This window comes from Acipenser ruthenus, chromosome 7 (assembly GCF_902713425.1).
Source record: "Acipenser ruthenus chromosome 7, fAciRut3.2 maternal haplotype, whole genome shotgun sequence".
Lineage (NCBI taxonomy): Eukaryota > Metazoa > Chordata > Actinopteri > Acipenseriformes > Acipenseridae > Acipenser > Acipenser ruthenus.
Window position 1 is genome coordinate 33810018 of NC_081195.1, and position 22862 is coordinate 33832879.

At 39.1% G+C, this 22862-nt stretch overlaps 3 long non-coding RNA genes across 4 annotated transcripts; all 3 read right to left on the reverse strand.

The window, feature by feature from the left end:
- Window positions 1–1283: 1283 nt before the first annotated feature.
- LOC117414661 (uncharacterized) lies at window positions 1284–3986 on the reverse strand. Its single transcript, XR_009329144.1, has 4 exons — window positions 3452–3986; window positions 2766–2849; window positions 2213–2335; window positions 1284–1861 (listed from the first exon to the last, which is right to left on the reverse strand). It is a non-coding gene; the product is annotated as an uncharacterized LOC117414661 (long non-coding RNA).
- An 8-nt stretch (window positions 3987–3994) lies between these two features.
- LOC117398701 (uncharacterized) lies at window positions 3995–10659 on the reverse strand. 2 transcript variants are annotated; one of them, XR_009329143.1, is made up of 10 exons: window positions 10599–10659; window positions 10162–10290; window positions 9857–9993; window positions 8321–8416; window positions 8064–8089; window positions 6682–6809; window positions 5733–5904; window positions 5216–5357; window positions 4955–5134; window positions 3995–4406 (listed from the first exon to the last, which is right to left on the reverse strand). It is a non-coding gene; the product is annotated as an uncharacterized LOC117398701 (long non-coding RNA). The 2 variants fall into 2 exon arrangements; XR_009329142.1 differs by having other exon boundaries at window positions 6682–6978.
- Window positions 10660–11770: 1111 nt separating this feature from the next.
- On the reverse strand, window positions 11771–12820 carry LOC131737502 (uncharacterized). The gene is made up of 2 exons (XR_009329145.1): window positions 12625–12820; window positions 11771–11874 (listed from the first exon to the last, which is right to left on the reverse strand). It is a non-coding gene; the product is annotated as an uncharacterized LOC131737502 (long non-coding RNA).
- Between the last annotated feature and the right edge of the window lie 10042 nt (window positions 12821–22862).

The following is a 22862-nucleotide window of genomic DNA, read 5'->3' on the forward strand; positions in this document are numbered from 1 at the left end:
GGGGCTGAAAAAGGAAATTTCTGAAACGCAGCCAAGAAAGACATTGTTCCCCTTGTCCCCCAATGCCCAAATACAAAATTTGGGGGTCCTGCGACTTACTCTTCAAAGGTTATGAGGAAAAACCCATGATTTTGTGTGCTCCATAGCACCCCTTGTGGAATGGTTGAGAGTTGATGGATTATTGACCAAACTGATTCAAAATCCACAAAAAAGTACTTTAGCACACAGGGAACATGTTCTGCATGACAGGAGATGTGACAGTGACCTGGTTTTGGAGGCATATATTACATCAGGGGTCGTCTCCAAACCTGATCCTGGAGAGCCCCAAGCCAGCAGGTTTTCTAGGTGTCTTTACATCATCAGTGGTTAAAGATCTGGAACACCTGTTAATCTAGACTAATTAAGACAATAATTGGTTCAATTAAGTAACAGATTGGTTGAAATGAAAACCAGCAGCCACAGTAGCTCTCCAGGACCAGGGTTGGAGACCCCTGCTTACATTTTCCTCTATGTGGAGCTCCGTAGCTAGACGTAAGGCCTAGTCAAAACAAACACTCACTGTTTCTAAACTTCTGCTTTTTCCCCCCAAACATGTTTGAAACATCACAGTCACCCCCTATTTGCTGTAACTTTCTCATTAAATTTGTGTTGGTTAAAAAAAAAAAAGTTTGGGTTAAAAGAATAATGTGGATCAAATGTAACATTAAATTTCTTGACACATTAAATAATTACCAAGTAGTTTTACTGCAGAATTATTTAATGTGTTTGCTTGGGTTATATAGAAAACAATCAATGGTAATTAAATCAATATTTTACATGCATTTGTTTGTAATAATTTAGAATTACATTTGATTCCTTAGCGTTATGGCTCTCACTATACATATAGGTAGCAAACCGAAGTATAAGACTAATGACATTTCAAATCAGTTTTTTTTTTTTTTTTTTACACTTATGGGACACTTTCTAATATAAAACAAAATTGATAATTGAATGCCCACCCAAGGGGTGCGATACTAAATAAAACATCCCACCCCAAGGGTGGGCATTCAATTCTGATTTATCACACATTACCTCATGCAGTATTTATTAGAATCTCTGGTGAGGATTTTTTTCCCCTGGCAGAGAAGCGGGCGAGAGAGCGTCAACAATGTGGTATGGTTAGAAGTCCTTTCAGTTTGACGGCTCACGCTGGGGTCGCTCTGTTGCTGGTGTTAAAGAGCGCGTGTTTCCTGTATCAACTGGCCGGTTAATATGGGAAATATCAACTGGATGAGGCTATTGAAAAAATGCTCACACAACTTTTTTTTAGCACAGGTTTTATTATGTTGGAGCGAGTTTTATTACTTAACAAAAAGGGTGTACAAAGTGGATGACTATGCATTAGCCACCAAAATGGGGCAGAAATAATTTGAGAAGCAATGCACAGTGACATCAAGAAAGGACATAAATCAACAGGAACAAACAAGTACCCATGGTGAATAACAAATCAACAGCAAACACAAACCAACATAGAACACACACAACGGCAAGTAAAACATTAACTGCTGTACAATAAAAATACCAATCATTTCCCTGTAAATACCTCCCACTACTATTTACATATAGGCATAGCTTGCTGGCTGCTGCATTGTTACCTGCAAAACAGCGCTGCAGCGAGTGCATGGTCAGACTCCACTACAATGCATCTTTCTAATAATATTCCTGGAATGGTACCAGAGATAAAGCTCCATGTGCTTCATGAAATGTTCTTTTGTCATGTATGGCAAATGATGTTTCATTTTCTTGATACGTGCATTATACTGCTCTGCAACTTGTGTATTTTTTCCATGCAGTTGGGGGTATATGTATCCAATGTTGCAAGCTGAAACGAAAGCAAGAATGAAATACTTTGATTTGCATTATAAAGACATAGATACACTGCAATAATGTGAGCAGGTTACAACAACTAGTAGACAAGTAGTATACTAGGACTCAGTCCCTGTGCACCAAGTTGTGCATCTTATTTAATGTAGCATGCAATGTGTAAACTATCATTACTTAGATGTACTTGAGAAATTGAATTGCCTGTATGTCTGTATATATAAAAAAAAAAAACGTTCAATGATTAAGGGCGACAAATCTAATCTCCTCAGGGATTGTTATTGCCATTGTCAATATGAACAGTGGTTTACAGGCAGCATTTGAATTCATATTATAAAAACTACCTGCTTACCTGTATGGTTTTTCCAGTGTAATCTGTCAACAAGGAACCATGTGCTCTTAAAGAACAGTGGATCCCTGTTCAGGCAGTAAGAGTGCAGTTTACAGGAGTTGTCATAAAATACAATTTGTGGACCTAAAAAATATATATAGTATATATTAAATGAAAAACGCAAAAATGTACAGCTCAGATCCTGTTTTTACTGAAAACCTGCCTTGCGGATGTGTAGCCATCATGACTTTAGATAGGAGTACGGAAACACAAAAAAGAATCCTGTAGTAACAATATAAATGCCCCAAGGCTTTAGCTGACTTGTATACACTTGGATGTGTAAGGAACTGAAATACTGACAGGTATGTGTTACACCGTACAGATGTGTGGAAGAACACTTCAGTCATGAAAGTAAAATGGACTTTATAGCTTTTGTAGATTTATGCCAGAAAGCACAAAGCAATGATAAAAACAAACTTGAGGACAATTTACATTTTGCTGCATGGTATGACAGTGTGCATGCTGAAATCTATACAAATATATACCAAAAAATAAATACTTAAAACATACTTACCTTCCATTAATCTTCTGCGCATTATAGTAAACGGTATGTTCACAGATTCAGCACCCTCCTTGACAGAGTATCCATAGCAAACACCTGAATTAGAAACATACTTTACAGCATGTCAGATAAGCATGTATCTTAAATTTACCACCCCCAGCATGCCCCCCCCCCAGATATCACCAGATATACTTATGCAGGTCAAATCTCATCTGTCAAGTGCTAGAGAAGTAAACCTGGACAAAGTATATTGTCTGGAAGACTGGGAGAGAGGAGAGAGAAACATTTTAACCAGACAGTCACCCTCTCCTCCTCCATCTGTTATCTACAGACTGGGTCTCAATCTGGAAGTTCTCGTTCCTCTAGTGTTAGTGTTTACTTCTGACTTTTCTAAAACCTGTAATTATCCATTATTTGGTTCATTTGTTATATGCCCTGGATGTTTTATAAAAATATATTTTATTCAAAGTTGTGTTTTATTTATTTAACGGCAGTGCATAGCTTTTATATCGGTGCCAAATTCATTCCGCACATGGCCAAAAAATTAGAGGGAACTTTGGATATGAGCATTAAAAAAAGATATATATATATATATATAAATAAAAAAATATATATATTTAATAAAGATAATCTTGCTCTAAATATTCTTAATACATATCAAAACACACTTATAATTCACAAGGTATTAAGACACATACCATGGACGCAGAACAGGGTAAATATTCCAGGAATGAGAGCTGGATGGCGGACTGTGGGTTTTCTGCAGAACTGAGTTGATTCTTCAAGTTTTCGTTCCCCATCTGCTTTGTAATTTCCCCGGTCTCTAATTAAAGGCAGTAGTGGAAAAAAAACTAAGGTCTGAGGAATCTTCATTCAGCGTTTGGCCAGATTTTGGTGGTGCGGTCTGGAAGGGAGCCTTTGCTACTTGTACCATCTTTTGGAAAATTGAAAGCAAGTAAAGTGGAAAACATCCAATGGAGGCAACAAGTTTACAAAAAACAGGGCACTGCATGGACAACAGTCTCATAAGCTCTGGGTGAAACAATACCTCTTCCGATGGAGTGTGTTCCAAACGGTTTTGAAGTTCATCAAGCTCTGGTGATGGGTGAAGGATGCCACAAACAGCAGACGGTTTGATTATTTCAATTATAAATTATTTGTAGATAGCTGGCGGTATGGCAGCGCAACCTTCATTTTCCATACCAAAAAAGGAAACATGAAATCTGCATCTTCACATGCTTTTTAACAAAGAGAATTCTTCTTGGCTTAGACATTCTCGTGAATACTTTCCCAGCAGGTTCCTTAGTTGTTTGTTCTTTATTAAAATGCAATCAATGTGTCTAGTAAAACAGAAAATAAATAAAACAAATTTAAATATAGTAAATGATGGATAGTAGAAAATTCCCCAAGGGTATACTATCGTTAAAAAAACAAACAAAAAAAAAACAAAAAAAACCAAAACGACTAAACGGCTTTTATCTAACGGACAAATCCAAACCTAGACAGGAATTGAATAGTTTATATAAACATGTGTTCAGTTAAGTTACTTATCTTCCACAGTCTGTTGGCAGACTACATTCAGAGATTGATGAGTCCTGTCCACGCGTGTAACGCTGATGGTATCCCAAGGAGGTTCCATCCATTACAACTTCACTAATATAAAGAGATGTCAGAAATAGTTAAATATAATTATTTTATTAAATTGACAACTGTACTGTCTGCAGTACACAGTATATGTGATTAAGGTTATACACTGGGTCATCATAGTTTTCCAAAGAACTGCAAATAAATGGACAATTGAAAGACATTGGTGGAGACCTCATACTGAATATTTCCCTTCACAACATGCACATTAGTTATTATATTTAAAAGGTGTAAGATTTGGATGGCAATTATATGTGGAAAACATTAAGATAAAATATACATGTCCTTGTTTATAGGTGAATACTACTTGGAGTACACAGTTCAGTCCACATTTCTCTTAACAGAACTACAAGTATAAGGAAAATAACTAAACTCATAACCAATAAAAACTGCTGGATTCACCAAGGTATATTTCGCTATATAGAAATAGTATAATTTTGTAATGGAAATTTATAATTATTTTTTCTACTTTACATGTACAGCCTTTTTGAGGAAGCACAACATTATTTTCGTGAGGTAATGCTTTACTATATGTTGAACCCATGCTGTAATTTTACCTCAATTCATTTTTGCAAATGGGGCAGAGCAATCCTTTGTCTGGTGGTAGGTCCAGGAGATTGATATAGGTGTGCCATGCCCACCGAAACTTCCGGTAACTCATTTGTTGATCAAACACTGTATTTCCATGATCGATCTGCATCTGGCGCCACACTTTGAAATAGTTAAACATGGATGTTCTAGAAGAATGATTTTTTTATTATTAAATACTTCTGCAATGGATAAATAGGTAAACCAAAACAAGTGTCAATACCGCTTACCCTGAATGTAGTAAATGAAACATGTAGTCTCTTAACAAGGCATGATGTACAAGGTATGAGCCCGTGTTGATGAGGAAGTGTTCCGCTCCATCAAATTCTATCCTACTATCACAGTCTTGTCTGGTGCAAAGAAATGTGTGCACTAAACAATAAAAACAATTTAATTTAGACTTATATAAATTAAATTGGCAATAACGAATTCATCCAACTATCGTGAGAAGACATCTATAATTCAGGAATATGAAAAGATCCTTTTATCAATTTTAACTCAATGAATTAGGCCAATACTATTTCACATTGATAGTAAATGTGAAGAAATAATATTTTTGTATACATTTACTTTGTCACTCCATCTAGAACAAAAGGACCACAAATTAAAGCACAGGTGCGAATAGACAACAGTGCAGAAAAAATTAAGCAGCTACTGGTGTATTGATCATAAGGCAGGATTAAATAATTACATATGGATCATTATGTTCTGTTGGAAACTATATTTGGAATCAAGTAATAATCTTACTTTGTACAAGAAACATGTTGGTTTTGCAAAACAGGTATAGAGGTGCATCGCTAGGGATGGACTGAACATTAAACTGGGAGCCACACTCGCACACCTGATCCATTTTCTCTGGGAACAACAAAACTCAATTTTCCGTCCTGCAGTATGTGTTGACTAGACTGGAATATCTTTCCTACAATGTTTAAAGCGGAGTATTAAATAGGCAAAATACAGTATAATGTTTTACTTTGTTCACATTTTTGTACCTTGGCTTGGCTGTCTAATTGAATATTTGATCATGGAACATATTTGTATATATTATTTGTATATTACTATATGTCAGAAATATTTAAATTGGCATATGAGTGGATATTTGTGTTTATAAAATGTAATATGATCTTTAACCATTGTAATGTATTAATGTAACTTAGTGTAATGATTGATCAAATAATGTATTAATACAATTGAAAAACCAAGTTGGACGTGATGGTGAATAATGTATATTTATATACTTCAATGCATTTTTCAAATTAGCAATTGCTGTATAGTTACAACTGATGAAAAACACTAGGTTTCAAAATGCTTAGTGTTTTTGTTTTGTTCTAATTGAAATAAGCATAGAACATAGGAGGACTGATGCACATCAGTGGCCATGTCTTAAAGAATAGACAAGTTTTGAATGGGTGACCAATTCTGTCTCCAAAAATATCAATTAAGCAAGGTCTACATGGTTGGTTTACCACTGTTAAACTAATTACGTTAACATTCTAATATACAAAACACCTTCTATTGGTCAGCACTTTTTTTATATATAAATAAAGAGTTTTGATCTGCATGTCTACAATTACATTACTATAAAACTATTGCATTAAGACTAGCTGCTATATAAAACATTGGATCTAGGCGACACCATAAGAAAAGGGTGTGTCTCTATTCAGGGAGAAAATGGAAGCAGAAAAGAAATACATACCTGTAAAAGAATGGGTATATCAAAATCAATCTTTTGTTTTGAAATGGGCTGCAGCTTGACCTCATCAAATGACGAACTTACAAGCAGAGACTCCATTAATTCAAACAAAGCTTCGGGCAAATCTTGTTCTGAATTCATAAGTATGTTAATGTCTTTGACATGTTGGCAGTGGCGATGAAAACTGCAGGTGTGACAAAAGAGGCGCCCATCCCTTGCAGACATCACTGCATATTCTTCTTTGATACTTTTAAAGATATATTTATTTTTATCAAATGGAATTTTGGTGAACACTTCATTCTAAAAACATAGGAGATAAAAACCAAGTTTTATGTTGATAATGGAGAAAGAAATAAGCCAAGACAGGGGTTCCCAAACTGGGGGGCGGGGACCCCAACACATACAAAAATGTTCTCTTAAATTAACTGGACAAAGCAATGTTCCCCATCAATTAATTTACATGACTTCTGCTGTGGTGTTTCAGCAGAAGTTATATATAAATAGATTTTGTTCCCCCTACATAAAAGAAACCATACCACTCCTGCTTACTTTGACAGCCAGGTTTACAGTGCATTTGCAGTCAGACGTGTACAACAGCACAGTACTTATGGAGGGGTTTCTCAAACATAATGAAAGCAGTAGTATTTCTACCAGTACAAACAAACATCCTCTCTCACTAAAAGGTATCAAAATCTAGATTGAGTAAGGGTCCTCAGGTCAGGATGCCTAATGTCATGGGGGGGCCTTGAGTTAAAGTTTGGGAACCCCTGAGCCGAGACAACAAATTAATACTGCGACAATACCTACAACTACTTATACCATGAACCACATTCAAAACACGTTCATTAGGTGAATTATGGGAATGAACAAGAGTTCAGGAAATATGTAAAACAAGCCAATATTCTTCGATTTATTTTCTTAGGGCCCTATTCTGACTTGATTTATGTGCTAGTTACCCGTTTCGCGGCCTTAACAGGGTCCTATGTCTTCATATAAAATCACATGAAGAGTCCTAAATGCACTGCATTTAAAAGGCTCTTATGCCAAAACCTCAGAATCAAATGTACATTATACAATGTGAGCATTCCTAATTGGAAACTAATTAACATAATAAAACAAATATATTACTTTGGCTGTTTTAAATAAAGCAAAACAGAATTTCAATTAACACTAGAGAGAAACCAGCATAGAAATGTAATGTTAATGATAAATAGTAAGAAAACCAAAGAACCCAAGAGTGAGTAATTAAAAAGGACAGTGAAGAGTTGTTTACATCAATTTTATTTGACCTTTACCACAATTTTTACCTTTAACTAACAGTAACAATGTAGCAAATGTGAAGACTAAATATTTTAGGTAAAGGAAAATGAAACTAGTGTACTTACATCAGAGAATGCTTGGTAGCTATGATCTAAAATTACAGAAATTAAGAGGAAATAAAATTATCATTTGATAGTGAAACATGTAATAGACTTTTTTTGAACCGGTAACTCACTCGCCAAGTATCAATGCAAAGAATGTTATTGTTTTAAATATTATGTTTATCAAATGACTGAAATTTGATTAACATGTAAAAATGTAACATTTAATAATCTCTGCAAATAGTATTAGTGAATAAAATGTGATTAAAAATTATACATACCTTTTTCGATTGATGTCTTTGAAATTACATTGTCATCTTGCAAAATTCTAATCATTGCATCAATATGGATGCAGGACCCATACAGCTCCAATAAACCTATTACAAAAATAAAGATAGAGCACAATAAACTTAAAGGTACGTGATTTCCATTACACGAGAGTAGATGTTAAAACTTCATGCTGATTTGAACTCGGCTCTCGCCAAGATAAGCACCAACTAAGACGTAGCTTTACAGTAAACTAATGTGATCCATATGCGTCTCCATCCATTTACGTTTCCTTCCATATGATGATGTAGATATCCTTCTGTCTGGTGTTAATGGCTGAAGTGTAATGCTGGCTCCAGGGATCAGCTTATTTTGCCTCCCTGGCGCATCAGCACACACAACGGCTGCGATGCTGGCTCCGGGGATCAACCAAAGTGTGGCCTCCCCAGCGCATCAGCATGACAACCGTCTGGATTGAGCTAAGTAGGGTACATCTCTGGGGTTTTCAAGTGGGCACCTTCCATCCTCAGTGTTTCGTCGACTAGCCCACGACACCTCAAGAGGGCTCGACGGTGATTCTGGCGTCCCAGCATCACCCCCCTCCGTCCCCCACTCAACTCAGCCCAGCTTACTTACCTGTCCCCAGCCAGAATCTTTCCGTCTCAACCACAGCCAGTTGCTGCTCCTCTCTGCTGCTTCAGATAAGTTCTTCACTGTGCAACGCAACTCTTGGCCACTGAATCCGACGTCTCTGAGAAACCGGGTTGTAGAATGTGCCACAAATCCTCGACAACCCACTTCCACTGGGTAAACCCGAACTCTCCATCCTCGCTGTTCCGCTTCAGTGGCTAGTTGAGCATACCGCAGTTTCTTCCTCTCATACGCCTCATCTACAGCGTCCTCCCATGGCACTGTTAACTCTACCAGGTGAACAAGGCGTGCTGATCCAGACCACAAAACAATATCTGGTCGAAGGTTAGTGGTGACAATCTCAGGTGGAAAAATAAGCCGTTGACCAACATCTGCCAGCATATTCCAGTCTCTAGCAGCTTCCAGTTGTCCTGGGCGAGGATTGGTTTTAACACCTTTTCTTGGTGGTTGCTCTCCTGGGCGGAGGAATGTTGTCTTTTGTGTGTAATGTTTTGATGGACCAGGTGGCAACTTATTGGTCATGTTACGCTTGTCTTCCAATGCTAAGGCCAAACATCGCAGCACCTGGTCATGGCGCCAAGTAAACCGCCCTTGGCTAAGAGCCACCTTACATCCTGTCAAAATGTGCCTTAATGTTGCAGGTGATGAACACAAAGGACATGAGGGATCCTCTCTATATTCAATGAAGGTGTAATCTACATTGGGTTATAATGTCTTGAGTATAAAGAATAAAAAGAATGTGCTGTTTTTCAGGAAGAAATTGAAAGTATAAAAATATGTTAAATAGCATTCCTTGGAACAGATCAAAGATACAGGCAGGGGATACAAGTAGAAAAGATGGCAGAGGACTAGAGTAGCCAATGAGAAAAAAAAAAAAATAGATCAACACTTGATTCTACCTTTGAAAGATTGACAGCTTTGTGACAGTGATGAGATTTGTTCACTTCTAGCCGGATTTCAGGTACAACAAATAAACCCATTGAAAACCCTCAGGAAAAGAAATAATGTGCCTCTTGACAAACACATAATCACCACTCTGAAAAACAATAAATTATGTTAAATATCATGTGGCCAAATAGGTTCATAACAGTTTTTTTTCCCCATGCAAGATATGTATACAAAAATAAATGTAAAATGTTATCTAATTAGAAGTGGTTTAAAAAAGTGTGAAACCAAATTAAGGTTTATGAAACATTTTACTCACATCAAGAGAAGTTGCTGAACTAAAATTAGCTAAAAGAAATACTGTGAAAGACTGGTTACATGGTAAAACATGCTCAGAATCCAATAGATGACAAAGGTATCTTTCCAAATCTGAAAGTTTTTGGGGATGCTGTAAAAAAAAAAAAAAAAAAAACACAGTTAAGAGAAACTATTAGAGTGAAACGGTGCCCACAGTTTGAGGATATATATATATATATATATATATATATATATATATATATATTTTTTTTTTTTTTTTTTTTTTTAAGTATTGCTATATTGGCAAACATCAATGCATTGTTCTAGTGTCTACAAACTGTTGCCTGGAATCACAACAAAATCAGAAACCATGGAATACATTACAGTGGATACCAAACTTATGAAACTGTGAAACCAAATTAGTAGAGAATTAGTTTTTAAAAAAAAAAGTTAACTTACATCTGCACATGTTGAATCCACAATATCAGACTTGTATACTGGAACTGTGTTTTTTTTTTTTTTTTTTTTAAAAGAAAAAAGAAAAAAAAAAGAAAAACCACAATCACACACATGTATATTCCATTCACTATAGCTTCAACATATTGCTTAAACCTGACATATAAAAGAAATAAATCCATACAAATGCGTTATTTATACATGATAAAACTACTGATCGCTCAAATTACTGAGATGAGAAATGAAATACAAATGTGTAATGCCTTGTTTTCTGCAACAATGTTATTGTATATTAAACTTAATACAGTGCTGACTACACTGCTGCAAAAACTAACCTGATTGTGTCATTTAAAATAATGCATTTACTTCCAAAACATATCATGACGTTATGTTAGAATAATGCTTAAAATTAAGATTTGACAGCATTGTTCATTAGTTAAGATAAATAGGTGGAATTGTTTGCAGGTTATATTAGTAAAGATAAATAATCAAATATCTTGATAATGAAACTGCATCTATATTCAAGACATGTACCTGTTGGGCCCTCTACTACTTCACTGCAATGTACTGCAGGTGACTCAGCTGCCCTACACATTGGCTCTGGATCATTTCCCCCTACTGGAATATTACTATCGTGTTGCACTGGAATTGGTAGAATCTTTTAATACAAAATACCAGATGTACCGATTAATCATTTTAATACACAAATTATACTTAATATTTATGATGAGAACAAAACAAACCTGTGTACTTCATAAAAGGGTGATGTGACTTTACACAAATAAACATGCTTAATACCCAAGGCAATGCTCCAGAGGTGGTGAGAATTAGTAATAAGGTAGTTAAAACAGATTTATGTTTTTTAAAGTGAAGACCAAAATTTGATATGTTAAAAAAAAAACAAGGATAGGGACAAATGTACCCAGAAAATGTGTTAAACTGACTAACTAAATGTGTGTACACGCACACAGATGTGTAATAAATAGGTGAAAATCACACTTACAGGTGGAATTTAACAAATGTACCTTAACGAATAAATTAGAATGTTACACTGCATTTATTACATCTTAATTTTAAACCCACAAATTACTGATCAAGTGAGTCATCCAACACTACATATGGGTAATACTATTCTGCTGTAAACAAACACTATTTTACCTAAATTCTATACTTGCCGAGCTTCTCCTAAGCGGTGGAATTTTACAGAGATCGATTCCTTCTAGGTATGAGGACGATGAAGTTGATGTCGATTCTATGTCAGACAGTCTTATTTTGGGTCCTTAAATTAAAACTACACTAAAAAGTGTGATTTCTGTTTCTTCATAAATACTGTATTTTGAAATGCATAGCGGCCCAATACTTGGGATGTTATTAAATTAGAAACGGCCCAAGATTTGGGATGTTATTAAATTAGAAACGGCCCAAGATTTGGGATGTTATTAATACACAAAGCGGCCCAAGATTTGGGATGTTATTGATATATAAAAAGATTTGGGATGTTATTAAAACACAAACCGGCCCAATATTTGGGATATTATTGATATATTAAGCGGACCAATATTTGGGATGTTATCAAAGCGGCCTTAGACTTGGGAAGTTATGAAATTCAAAGCGGCCCAAGATTTGGGATGTTGTAATATACAAACCGGCCCAAGATTTGGGATGTTGTAATATACAAACCGGCCCAAGATTTGGGATGTTATTGATATATAAAAAGATTTGGGATGTTATTGATATATAAAAAGATTTGGGATGTTGTAATATACAAACCGGCCCAAGATTTGGGATGTTATTGATATATAAAGCGGAACAATATTTGGGATGTTATTAAATTCAAAGCGGACCAATATATGGAATGTTATTAATATACAAAACACCTCAATATTTGGGATGTAATTAAATTCAAAGCAGCCCAAGTTTTGCAATTAAAATAAATCACGCAAACAATTAGAGAAATATGCTATCTAAAGAGGGGTACCAATTCTAACATTTGCGAATAAAATTATAATTTATATAAAGTAACACTCACCCATCGTTTGCTATATTTGAAAAGTCCTGGCGAGCAGTAGAACAATAACTCCTCTCCTCCGAGCACAATGCTTCTTTGCTTCGTTTCAAAGTTTAAGATCCTCCCTCCAAGCTCGTGTTGATGTCATATTCCTCCGACAGACAAGGACCAATCAAAACGCGAGATTGTTACGCGGTTCCATCCTAAAAACCGGGCCTGTGTCATACCTCTTCCAGCTGGTTGGGGTGCAAGAAGATGCAGCAAATGTAGCAGGGAGGCCATATCACTGTCCCTCTCTGCAAAAACATAACACAAAACCTTAAAACTACTACCCCTGTTATGCTGTATCAATCTCATTGATGTTTTCATACATTCTGTAAAATATTAGTCAGCTTTTAAGATTTAATTTAATTCAGACAGGTATGATGAACAGACTGTTTCAGGAATACCTGGATCTTCATCCAAGTCCATCTTTTTTGGCAACAGATTTCAGCAGCTTCAGTAGAAAAGGTGTAGCTGTAAGGGTCATCCTTGATAACTTTGTCTTTGAAGCTGGAACTCCATTTTTCCAAAAACTTCGCTGCCGTCTCAGAGCCGAAGAGCAAGGAAAGGTCTTGAAGGATCTAAGTGTAAATAAGACAATCCACAAAGCTAAAATTTAATTTCCCCAGAGAAAATACCTCAATCAAATCACATGGTTGGAAACACAAACCAGTCCCTTGGTGTCAAGGAATCGAGGGAAGACACTCAGTACACTGGTACACTTCTCATGGTCATGGACGATGCACTGTCGGTGGTCAAAGGTTTCTCTCATCTTGAGTAGAATTACATCACGATCATTGGAGTGATTCATGAGCGATATGGCCTCCACGCAACTGTCATCTTGTAGTTGATCATGTAGATGGCTGATTACCCTTGAAGTAGTGGGACCTCCAGTTGTCTCTATCTTCTGACTTTCCATCTTTGTACTGGTCATGCATTGTATTGTTTTGAGACGCCACGCCAGGAAACATATGATCACTCGTTTTATCACCAAAAACCTCAATAATGCGATCCAAGTCATTATTTTATTATTATAACATCTCAAAAAAGCTCTGCAAATGTCTGTGATATTCTCTGAGCGCTGATTCAGTAACAACCAGCTTGTTTCCTTATGGCCGCCGTTATCTGATGCCAGGGGCAAGTATGACTATTCATGAGATACGCCCTTTTTTTCAATTTTTTTTCCGCTTGTCTCAGCTCCTGTTGCTCTCACTCGGCATTGAATGGTTTTCTTGGCTTTTTCCGGAGAAAAAACGACTAGAAACCCGTTTTTTGAGTTTTTTTGATGATGTCGGACAGGGTCCGACATTGGACCGGATAGGAATAATTGCAGTGTCGGACCAGGTCCGACATAGGACTGCAAAGGTTTAATACAGTACATCTTACTTGGTTAGGCACTATGTATTCTTATGTTGATATTATCATAGTGTGTTATACCTTCAAAGACGAACTCACTGAAGGAAGACTCCGCCAGTTTTATATATTTCCTGCTATTCCTGTATTGCACTTTCACAATCATTCTCCAAAATCTGTGGCATCATAAAGGGATACAACTACCAGTAATCTAGCCAGCCAGCTGAGTAAATTAGACAGGATAGCCCTGTAGCCAATAGTTAGCTTAAGTAAACTGCAATGTCTAATTATGACTACAAGGCCATAACGATCACTAACGATTCTGGGTTTAGCTAACCTTAGGTAGGTGGCTAGCTACCTAACAGAATGGCGACCTAGCCTCAAACATTCTCTGCTTGTTTTGTGTAACTTACTAAAACTTGCTATAATTTCCCCAAATAGCCTGCTGGTATGTAACCCAACTAACTTAACATTAGCTAACATTACTCTTTAAACTGTCTATGAGACCATCAATGTTAGGTAACAACCTAGCTATTGTTAGCCAACTAGCTAGCTGCATCGTTCCACTTTTAACAATATCTTCTAGCTAACAATAATTTATAGCATAATCTGTTTAATCCTATAGCTGTTGGTGAAGCTTTTTTTTTTTTTTTTTTTACATACCTTTAACAACTTTCTATTTCAGGGCTTGTAGTTTGATAACCATAAATCATAAATTAAAACCCAATATATCAACAGAAAGGTAGTGATTAGACCTTTCTAACGATATAATCTGTTTTGTTGCAGGGTGTTTTATAGATTTTGTCTCATAAGCAATGTCTTGAAATATGAAATAATAATATTTCTAAAACGTGCACATTTGCATATTTATCCAAACGACATAGAACAAAACTTATAGAGTGTATATTAGATGTGCAATTAAGAGGATTGCAATTTTTAATCAGAATTGAAATATCTTGTATAGTTGCGGAGCTAACATTGGTTTTGTAATACAACAAAAATGTGCATAAAAGCCGAAATGATGGGTGTAGAACTGAAAGTAAACCTGAAGCAAGCTGGAAATATAATGCCATTTGTGACAAAAATTAATCATTTATGTGTATAGGTCTCAATATGTCACATGATGCTGAGCATTTTTATTATTACTTTTATAAAAAATTAATTAAAAAAATAAACTTCTGAAAAAAAAAAACCTTACAAAACAGCTAAATACTAATTCACGGGTGTGAGCTGGGGTGAAGGAAAAGCAGAAGCAGCAGTTAGTAGGATAGAAAGATGGTCGCTGACTGAGGGCGGCGATGCCGACACATCCCAGGGGCAGAGGACCCAGCAACCGAAGACAGGATAGAAAGATGGTCGCTGACTGAGGGCGGCGATGCCGACACATCCCAGGGGCAGAGGACCCAGCATACCGAAGACAGGATAGAAAGGTGGTCGCTGACTGAGGGCGGCGATGCCGACGCATCCCAGGGGCAGAGGACCCAGCATACCGAAGACAGGATAGAAAGGTGGTCGCTGACTGAGGGCGGCGATGCCGACGCATCCCAGGGGCAGAGGACCCAGCATACCGAAGACAGGATAGAAAGATGGTCGCTGACTGAGGGCGGCGATGCCGACACATCCCAGGGGCAGAGGACCCAGCATACCGAAGACAGGATAGAAAGGTGGTCGCTGACTGAGGGCGGCGATGCCGACACATCCCAGGGGCAGAGGACCCAGCATACCGAAGACAGGATAGAAAGGTGGTCGCTGACTGAGGGCGGCGATGCCGACGCATCCCAGGGGCAGAGGACCCAGCATACCGAAGACAGGATAGAAAGGTGGTCGCTGACTGAGGGCGGCGATGCCGACGCATCCCAGGGGCAGAGGACCCAGCATACCGAAGACAGGATAGAAAGGTGGTCGCTGACTGAGGGCGGCGATGCCGACACATCCCAGGGGCAGAGGACCCAGCATACCGAAGACAGGATAGAAAGGTGGTCGCTGACTGAGGGCGGCGATGCCGACGCATCCCAGGGGCAGAGGACCCAGCATACCGAAAACATATACGAGGGTTATGACTGGAGAGCCGCCCCTCGAGAGGAAGTCGGTCCCGGATGACCGGGGCACGAAAGGAGATGAGAGAGAGAGAGGTACCCACCGTCTGAGACTTCTGTAAGGGGCGCTCGTTAAACCCCTGATTGGCCGAGACGTCGCGCTGCCTGGGACATGAAATAAGGACAAAGCATAGAGGTTAGTATGGGACTCGAGCACAAGGGCCACGTCCCAAAAGAAAGGCAGAATTGAACAGAGCCTCGAATGAGGCAAGATAAGCGCAGGAGCTGCGACAGGACAGGGTATGGCCGGGGGTCCGCTCTGACTCACATGGTGAGAACCCCCTGAAGGTAAGGGAGGCGGATGCCTAACCCTGGGGTCGGGGAAGTGAGACTCACTTGCCCCCCAAAGGATGGACCCCGGGCACCTCACGAAATCTCCCACACCGTGAGACAAACAAAGACAGCCATGCCAACGCATAACATAGACACAAGACCAGAAGGACAAACGAGACAAACAGAGGGAGGTTAGTGGATATATTAGTAGGATGTGATTATGTGTATACCTGCCGCTCAGTGGAGAGGAAAAAACCCCTTGAGGCCAATTAGGGGAAAACCTCTGGTGGCCCCGGCGGTCAGGTAGCCCCCACTACGGGCATACTAGCGATTTTAAAAATGGGCTACAACTATATCGGAGGTAAATGAATGAACATAAGAATCCACTGCAGAAGAGGACCAGTGCCTATGGTCTTGATCAGGCTGTGGTTGATGCTGGCCCTTGCGGCGGAAGTAGCTGCACCTATACGAAATGAGTGGGGAGTATAAAGCTGAGGACGGAGGCCTGTTCTGGAGAGGAGGGTGGAGAGGTGGGCTGAGAACCAGTGATGAGTGATAATGGAGCGAGAAGAATCGATGAATAGAGGGTCCGGGGGGGGGGGGGGGGGCGGTTTCCTGATGGAGAGATATCTTGACATTGCTGAGAAAGGGGAGATAGAAGATTCAGTCCTTGAGAGCTGAATGAACTGACCGCGCCGGAGTTGATCTGTCTTTGAGGTACGCAGCCGGATTATGACGTAGGAGTTGGAAATACAAGAGAGGTCACATAAACGAATACCCGCTGCGGGGAAACTAGAAGCCAAAGGAACTGTGAATTCTGAAACTCTGAGGAAACCGAAGGCGACTGTTCGGCAGATGGTCTCCATGAGGAGATCTTCGTAGGGGGAGAAGCAATCTTTCCGAAGAGTAGAGATGAGTGAATAGAGAATGTCTGTTGATATGGGCAGGCGGGAAGGTGCAGCAGGAGGGGAACTTTTGAAGATTCCGCGAAGAGTCAGACGAACTACTGGTATGGAGAGAATGGTGGGAAGAGAGAAAATCCCTAGCGTGGACGATGAAAGCCATGATCTGGTTTGATTGAAGGAATAGGATGAATCTGATTCTGGCACAGAACGTTTAAAACACTGACCAAGCTGCAGAATATGAAGCTTTCGAAGGAAGGAGAGGGCTGCAGATGGGGGGTGGGGGCAGCAGACAGGACCAGCTCAGACAGGACCAGCTGACGGAGCTTGGATACTAAAAGTAGAGGCAGAAGGGGAGCTGGAACTGACAGTTGAGGTAGCAGCTGGAACTGAGCGAACATGTGTAAATCGACTGCTGGGGAAGCTCAGCACGCTTTGTGCTCCATTTTCTGGAAACGAGGGCAGAGATGAGACACAATCCTATGTGTCAGTTAACATGGGATCGATCAGCGGTTTGCTACAATCATGTCTGCTTGAAATGGAAAAGGTGAACTCACATTCAGAGACTGGGTTTCACAACTCCAGTTATTCTCCTAGTAGTGGAACTCCTTAACTCATAAACAAGACAGATTTCCAGTCTCATACCGTGTCCCTCACCATGTATTAATGCTCTAATATGAATAGATTGCTGAGAAAGTCAAACACCTCGTATTTTTTGATTAGATGGGGATTAGCTTTAACCTTGACTGCGGAATGCTTCCACGATCTGCGTATTGGAGGAAAGCGGGAGCGTTGGAAGATCTGGAGTAGTGCAGGTACAGATTTAGACTGTAAACTAAAGCAACTTTTGCATGCTATAATAGTGAGTAGATCTGAAGAGGGAGCAGAGATCTGCTGTAGTGAGGAGCAATTACCAGAAGAGGACAGGGATCTACTGAACAGTGCAGAGATCTGAAGAAGTAACAATGAAGTGCTGTCAATAATGAGCAGTGGCCTGCTGTAGAGAGCAGAGATCTGCTGAAGCAGTGATCTGTAATAGTGAACGGTGGACAGCCATTGGTAGAGTGTGGTGGTCTGCTGCAGAGAGCAGAGATCTGCTGAATGCGGTGGATATTGGACTTACAGTATTAAGGTTATTTAGATGAAGCCAGAGATGGGGCAGAGATGAAGAATGCATAAATCTGAGGCCACTGTAGAACCTGAGAGGATGAAGAAGGCGTTGCTCTGAGGCTGCTGCAAAACCTATTGACTTGGTCGGGAGCAGTCTATGAGTGTATTGTCTATTGCAGGATAGGAGGGCACTTGACTGAAATGTTGATAGTTGTAGGACATGATTTCCGTATCTGACTAGCAGTTCGCGTTGATGAAATGATAACTTTGAAGGTTGAATAAAGTGTCTTGGTGAAATTTGTCGGTTTGGAGGAGAGGAGCCAGATGAAGAAGCATGAATCCGGGAACAGGAAGAGGTTGCTGGAATGGATGCCTGATGCAGGGAAGCTGGAAGTTAATGTGACTGTAAATTCTGAGCATCTCAGAAAGCCGATAAGTATGTGGCTTCATGACCAGGTCCTCAAAGGGGCAGGTAGAGTTGAAATTGAAGAACGTCAGTTGTATTTTGGTAGACGAAAAGGTTGAGGCAGGAGGGGAACTCCTGAGAATCCATCAGAGTGAGAACAAGCTCTTCAGAAAGCACCTGTAGAACTCCTCTGTTATTTCCACCCTTCCTTAAATGCGCTTTACTTGCTCTTATCTGCCCACTATTTTACTGCATTTAATCCTGTACTTCAGAGTACTATAATCTGTCAAGTGTTTAATCTGTTGTATTTTGTATTTAGTTATATCCTGATGTAACTATCACTGACACTGTTATCTGCTGTATTATTGAATTATATTTTGTCACACTTGTACCTGCTTGAGGCAAAGTCATTGTATTCATCATTGTATTTATCTTGCTCTTAATTGCACTACCACTTCCACTGCGACCCTTGAAATGCACCTGTCCACGACCGCAAGTCGCCCCGGACAAGGGCGTCCGCCAAGAAACAAACAATAATAGCAAACCAGCTTAAAAAGGAGACAGAACTTGTAGTGTTATACTGCCATCCAGAGGTTACGATTGGAATTAACCATTGACTTGAGTTAAGCAGGGTAGAATATATGAGGTTATTACGATTAAAAAACCTTGTCTATTATTATTATTATTATTATTAATTATTTCTTAGCAGACGCCCTTATCCAGGGCGACTTACAATTGTTACAAGATATCACATTATTTTTACATACAATTACATTATTTTTTACACATTATTTTTACATACAATTACCCATTAATACAGTTGGGTTTTTACTGGAGCAATCTAGGTAAAGTACCTTGCTCAAGGGTACAGCAGCAGTGTCCCCCATCTGGGATTGAACCCACGACCCTCGAGTCAAGAGTCCAGAGCCCTAACCACTACTCCACACTGCTGACCTATGTAGAACAACATTTGCTTATTCCCTTAGATTTGAATAGTAAATATTCTAAACATGTTAGGACAGTTAGTCATGTATATAAATAAGTTAACGCAGTATTTATATGTCAGGATTCAGCGCGTTGAATTCGTCTCCACCAGTTGTGAAAGCGCAGCAACAGGAAGCCAGAAGACTGCAGTACTGAGGCACAGAGCACGCAGAGCCTGATGAAGCTGCCTGGTCACCATGGCAACTTACCACTCCCCGCAGTCAGTCAATGAGGGTGTTGCCGTGGTAACCATGGTCTGTAAGGCGCCGGTGGAAAAGTTGCAGTACGGCACTGTCGTTGGAACATGTTGTGACCAGTCAAACCACGAGCTGCCACTGGTTGAAATTGAGTTTGTAATGGGCAGGAAACGTCTTTTAAAAGGTTGAATGTAGCTGATGGAGGTCCAGGGCAGGATCTTCTGATGGAACGGTAATTGTGCTGGATCTGTGGGATCGGGGTGCTGGCTCTGTGGGAGCCGGGGGAGGGGCGTCTGATTGCAGGCGAGGAGTAAAGAGAGATTCCGCAGACAAAGCTTCATGGTGGATTTAATAGAGCTAAAGTAAGGCAATCGCTGACGACGGGAATGTCGATGTCTTGTCGAAGGAGCTTGAAAGTTTAGCAGAGGACCAGTCTTTCTGTTAGAGTTGCAGACAAGTTGAGTAATGAAGCTGCGCTTTGAACGGCACTGTTGCTGAGGTGGAGACTGGATGGAACAGGAAAGACTAACGTTGGAGCTCTTGAGGCCGAAAAGAGAAGCTGAATGAAAAGAAGGATCACCTGAGCAGGTAGGAAAATGACTTATAATATCTTGGCAGCGCTGTGCAGAGAAATGACCTGCAGTGAGCGAGACAACGAAGTTTAGATATTTAGCGGTGGAGCACGAAACGACGGCGTCTGAGCGTTTGCTACCAAAACGAAACACTCGACAGAAAGGGTGCAGGTGATCAGGGCTTAAATAGAAAAAGATACTCATTAACACTAATTGACAGAATTAGAAAATTAGAAGATTAGAACCCCCGCTCCACACCCCCTGAACCATGCAAGCTAACATTAAAAAATAATGACTACAGCTAAATAACTATCCATCGTTTACAAACACAGAAACGAAAAAAAACATATTACATATAAAACAATAATTAAAACAACATTGACAAGATCTCATATTTACTTTCGCCTTCACCAGAAACATTTTCAAAACATTCTTTTACTCATTAGTTTTTTCTCAAGCAGACGGCATCTAATGCCATGCTGCTGCAGCGCACACACAGAGGGGCGAAAAACATTCCTGAAGTCTTTTTTTTTTTTAAATTAGAGTGTGTCGGCAGCGTGTTTAAGTCAACAATATAGCTACCAAAAAAAAAACACTTATTTTAAACGCGAACTCTTACCGAATTAAGAATCTGGCTTTCGTAAACTTACCTTAGTTTCAGTCAAGCATGTTGGCATGAAAAAGAAAATGGCGTGGAACTCATGACTGCGCAAGCAGCACGCTGGCAAGAAAAATGTGTCTAAATGAAAAAAAACAAAACAATTCAATTGAATTTCCCAACTATCCTGTAGTATACTATCGAAAAGCCTTTAACAATATACCCTAATGTTAACATTAGCTAGCTTTTAAAGTCATAGCTACCAATAAAGTTACAATAAAAATACCCCAAATCTTACAAAATTTGGGGTCTTATTTGTCAACCCTCTTCCATTCAAGCATGTGGGCAGGTAAAACAAAGTGGCGTCAGTTGGGATACAAAAAAAAGCTTACTATCATAGAAGCCCAGCTATTAAAATGAGTTAAGACTATCCTCGAACCTTACGAATCTCAGTAGAAAATTCTTATATACAGTATATAGTATAAAATACTTTTTGTATACAGAAATATTTTTTTCTTCTTGCCTCGGTATTAGCTGGCTAGTATATAATATGGCAGCATCTTCAACGTAATAACTGAATATTAAAACAAGTGAAAACAATCCTCCAAACAGAAAGATTATGATGTAAAATGCAAACCCTGACCAAATTGGAGAATTGGTTCTCAACTCTGAAACCAGTAACACTTGGATTTTAACACTGTTGAATTTGCTGTGTAGGAAGCGTTCGCTCCTCTCCTCCCTTTTCTCTCCTCCCTCTGACTCCTCTTAGAAAATTTAAAATAGCATCTTCCTGCCTCTGCCCTCTCTTTCTTTTAGTTGTTGTCTGCTATGAAGCCACTGGAGGCCTAATAGAGGGCCTCCCCCCAGTTGCCTCATCCATGAGGGTGAACCACGGCCACGACACAGCAGTGGCCTCCCCTACCTCTGTCCCTGTGCCTGTTGGACGGCATTTCAACTCCTACAGAAGTAATGGAGACACTGTGACAGTAAATAATATATCTGTATGCTTGTCTGTGTAACAGTCTATAACATGTCAAAAATAGTATTATGACAATGTCAACTTAAATAATCAAATAATCATTTTAGGTAGCCTCTAATTACACTGAAAACAACATTCAGCCATTTATGCTTGAATATAAAGCTCTAACAACACATAAAGCATATTCCTTGCAAGTAAAATAAACAAATAACAGTAACTATGCAGTGTGAAAATAAAAAATAATTATGTAGATACTAGATTTCTGATAGTGAAAGTTGGTTGATTCCTACACCACAGAATTACACTGCTTCCTGACATGTCATTACCTTATATATATTTTTAAGGTTTTCCCATTTTTTAGCAGCTTGGCTGGGAGACACTTTATCCTCCATATAAGTGTATTGCTTATTATTATTAATATCTTAAAGGGGAGTAATTGTCTATAAATGGACTTACTCCCAGCCAAGCTTGGAGGTGTTCCTCTTCCCCGTGAACATGCCGTCCCGCTCACTCCTAATTCTGATGAAATTAGTGGTTTCAACATCTGTCCCTAAATAATTCAAATGAATGAGCTGAAAAAGTTTTTTCACAAGAACAAACTAACTATCTGGCAATACTGATAGCCAACTAGTTAGGAAAACTATTCCTCAAGGTCTCATCTATACGGAATAACATAGATTACTTTCGTTTGTATGTGTAAGAGATTCTGCTCTTTTAAATATTGTTATGCTTATAGCTATTCATTAA